This window comes from Colobus angolensis, unplaced genomic scaffold (assembly GCF_000951035.1).
Source record: "Colobus angolensis palliatus isolate OR3802 unplaced genomic scaffold, Cang.pa_1.0 Scaffold117, whole genome shotgun sequence".
NCBI classification, from domain to species: domain Eukaryota; kingdom Metazoa; phylum Chordata; class Mammalia; order Primates; family Cercopithecidae; genus Colobus; species Colobus angolensis.
In genome coordinates, this window is record NW_012112808.1 from 4,899,056 (window position 1) to 4,903,557 (window position 4,502).

Sequence of the window (4,502 nt, forward strand, 5' to 3'; positions counted from 1 at the left end):
GGAAACTCTTTTCTGGAGTTTCAGCTCACTTCCAACCGGGAAGGCAAGTTTGAGTTTTTTCCTGCTCCTTGGATGGTAGCGAGCAGTCTTCAGCCTGTGCCCTTTTCCTAGCTAAGTAGCTGAATTGGGGTTTTATCTTGGAACTTCTCCTTATGACTAAAAATTAAGATTAACAGTCAGCTGGTCTTAATTTCCTCTTACCATTAGAGCACTCAGTAATTGTATGAATTGTGTGATCATTTTTTTGTTTTGCTTAACTGGTTTTGTTTGTTTCTGCTTTTGTTGTTTCAGTCTTTTTCCCATTAGGTTTGATCGTCTCTACCGGACTTGGTCAAATCTGAAGGAAAGTTCCAAATTACGGGGAACAAATCCCCTGAATTGTCTACATTCCTGCAGCTGGGAAAAAAAAAAAAGCCAGCAAAAGGAAGAAAAGAAAGATTTTGACTACCCGTGGGGCTTTATTTACATAACAAGGCCATCTTTTGCAAGCTAGGCCCAAACTGAAAGAACTATGGTGGCTGCCCCACAGTGTAGTTCAGTAGCTAAGGTTCTGCCTGTTTTCACCACAGCAGCCTGAGTTTGGTCCCTAAATCACATCTTTTCTGGTTTAAATTTTGTGTTAGTAATACTTTTGAAATATCAGCAGGTTGTCCCAGATAAAATATAGTTAAAAGAGGTTTAAAAGGATTTTTAAGAGCTCAGCGATTAAAAGTCAGCTTAATTAAAAGCTGATATCCAAGATGTGTGTGTATGCATATAAGGTTAAAAATTATATTATAGCAAGCCAACATTTTTCTTTAAAAAGTGTTCTTATTAAAGGGAAATAATTTCTAATTCAAAGGTTATTTATGAAAAAAGGCGAAAGATAATAGAGGTTAAAAGGAAAATAATTTTATATGAGTAAGAATTTGTACGGTAACTTTTTTGTCTCAAAATAAAATGACTGGTTATTTAAGAAAGAGGGATTTTTAAGATAAAACAGGAAGTCCAAGGTGGCCGGCCACGTCTTACTAATCCAGGCCTTCATAACAACTGTTTCAGCACTGACTGAGGGATTAAGTTAAATATAAAAGCTGAAAGGGCCAGTGACCTTGTGCAAAGGCTGGACTGTAACAAAAGCCCACCAAGAGTTTTGCCTAGGCCTTTCCTGGCCTTGAAACATGACAAGATAATGAAAGAATTCTTAACAGGATACGTTTAGGATTAAACAAGTTTTACTGGGGCTCTGAAGAAACTCCCCAGGCCTCCACAAACGAGTTTACTAGGGTCTGAAGGAACTTCCCAATCCTCCATGATTTAGCAGGAGACAAGATAAGTGTAATCACCCCAGAACCTGGACCCATTTAGATTAAGTAAATTTACTCAGGCTCCAGAGGAAGGTCTTCAGGACTCAGATCTTAGTTATAGATTAAAAGAAGTTAATCACTTATGTCTTTAGATGAATGCATACTTACATATAGACATATAGCTTAGAAGGCATATAAGCTCCGGAAAACTTTGTAATTTTGAGTTGGTCTAGCAGTGTTTTCCAGGTCTTCTCCCTGTAACCGGTTACAGAAATAAAAACTCTCTTCCTCCCCAGTTCATCTGCATCTCATTATGGGGCCACAAGAAATAGCAGCCTTGATATTTTTTGATAATTTTTTGATATTAGGTCCCCTGAAGTCTAGAAGAGACGTGTTTTGCTTATTTGGTATCATAAAATCATACAAGAAGCATCATCAAATATGAAATGGTGTTTAACCTTCTTTGGATTATATTTATATAAATGTGTTATTAGTATGTGTTCCAAAATTATATGAGATTCCTGTGATTCTGATATATCTTAGTATATGTTATCAGTAGTAATCATATTATGTCAAATTGTTGTATGCCACAGGAGTAACCAAATTTCCTTGTAAATTGTGTCTTTAACCGTGACTATTCTAAGACTTTCATTATCCACAATTGTGGTTTTACTTTGGTCTGTTTATAGAGTGGTTTATAATCAGCTATAGAACTCTGAGGAGTACTCTTAAATATGAGTTTCTGATAATATTAGAGATTATGCCATTGGAATAAAGAGAAAAACTTCCAGAACTCTCATGGAAAGTTGATGTATTCGTGAAGGTTGTTGATCAACTATTGAGAAGAACAGGAGTTAATTTCTTGGACTGAACTAATGGAAGATTGAAATAATTACAATAATCCTTTATGGCTTTTTATTTAAAAATTTGCCAATTCTTTTTGTTTTATTTTTCAGATTTAAGAAAAGTTTCTCTTCTTTTAAGCTATGTACAGCTTTTAACAATTGAGTAAATTATACTCTAGTGAGCAAAATTTAAAACATAATTTCTTTACCTCATTTCCCCAAAATTTGGAAATTGTTTGTAAGTATTCTTAATTTATGGCAATATAGTTATTTATATAAGCTCAATAAGAAACTGTTTTCTTTTATAACAGGATGTAATTGGAGACACTGGTTAGTTTACCAGTGCTTTGACTGGAATGACATGTATTCAGACTGCCCTGAGAAAATAAGGGTAACTTTTAGAGCCATGAAAAACCCCTTGAAAACACTGGCCTTATGCCTTGTTATTTACAGGGTCCTGCCCTGTGGTAAGTAAAGAGTGTCACTTTCTGAGATACCTAGGAACCCCAAGGTTTTTTAGAGACCTCAAAAAGAGAGGAATTCATTCCATTTATACAGGTATCTGCAGGCACAAATAAATCCTTGACTGGACTTACGGCTTTAAAAAAGGCCTTATCTCAGATTCCTTATGGAAAAGCTTCCAGCAAAGCCGAATTTTTTAAAAAGAGAGCCTGTATGGCAAATGATTCTTTTTGCTGCACTTTATATAAATAATCAAGCCAATAATAAGACTAAAACTTACTTTACAAATAAATTGGTCCTACTATGATTTTGTCTTTAATTAAGTGGGGGAATTGGAGAGAGAAAAATCATGTTTCCAAATAAACTCTAGTACACCTGTTATTGGATTCTAACCTTGTCAAGTGTTTTTCAACTTTTATTATATTCTACAATTTGGACTGAATTCTAAAATATTTCCTGGCTACAAGTTTCCAAAATAATGTTTTCATTTTTTTCTTCTCTCCTTTCCTTTTTCTGCTCATTTTTCCTGATTTTAAATATTGAAGCTAGACAACATAAACTTCAGAAGAAAATCACAGCAACCTATCTCTATATATAAACAAATTTTATGCCTACATACTGATGTACAGACTTCAGAGTAATATGGCCAAATCAGTTTTCCAGGATTGTTCTCTTTAAAAAATATTTGTTATTTCCTCATCTTTCCTCTGCTTCCTTTCTCTGTCCTTCACCTATTTTTTCTTTGTAGAATGTGAGACTTCATAACTGGCTAAAAATGAGTTTTCCTACAACATGGGGACCTACCTGTCTAGGAATAGGCCATCCCAGTCGTGAGAGATCAGACAAAACCTGAGATCAGAGACTCATTTTCTTCTAAAATGCATTTTCTGAAAGAGTTTAAAAGAAAAAGTGGGGAGGTTGGTCCAATGGTAGTGGGTTATCAGAACTTATTAACATTAGTGTTACTAAAGTTGGTATATGACCCCGCCACTGCTAAATTTGACTGGCTTTTAAAAAAGTGGTGGTGAGAATTGTGAAAAGAAAATAAATTTACTATGCCAAAGGAAAAATATTACGCTGAAAGCTGAGTCATGCAAGCAACTACCTTTCCTTTTGTTCCTAAGTAGATAGCTACAGATAAAAGATTAAATATTTCCACAGGTAGTTACTTTATGTTCATCTTATCTTATGTAATGTGTCACTTTACTTGCTGAGTGTGAGACCAATACATAATTGACTATTCCCTTGCCTTCTCCTTTTCTCTTACAATATGTGGATTACCATACTCTCCCTCTTTCCTCTCTAGCCCACTTTTCTCCTTTAAATATTGAAATCCTGAAAGTCATCTTTGGAGAAAGGCACAGACTTGTCTCCCAGGCACATCTTTCACCTTGGCAAAATAAACTTCTAAGTTGATTGAGAGCTTTATCAGATATTTTTTTGTTCATACTTTCATTTTCTAGGACCTGATTCTTAAATTTCTTTGACAGTATTGAACTCCTAGTTTATGCAAGGACTTATATACTAAAAATTACCCAAGAGTGTCTCTGATTCTGAGCTTTTTATTTTTTTATGACTTTTATTATTTTTTTCTTTTTTGAGACAGAGTTTTGCTCTTGTTGCCCAGGCTGGAGTGCAGAGGCGCCATCTCAGCTAACTGCAACCTCCACCTTCCAGGTTCAAGCAATTCTTCTGCCTCAGCCTCTCGAGTAGCTGGGATTACAGGTGCCACCACGCCTAGCTAATTTTTGTGTTTTTAGTAGAGACAGGGTGTCACCATGTTGTCCAGGTTGGTCTCTAACTCCTGACCTCAGGTGATCCACCCACCTCTGCCTGCCAAAGTGCTGGGATTACAGGCGTGAGCCACTGCACCTGGCCAACATTTTTTTTTAAAGGAAATGATACACTT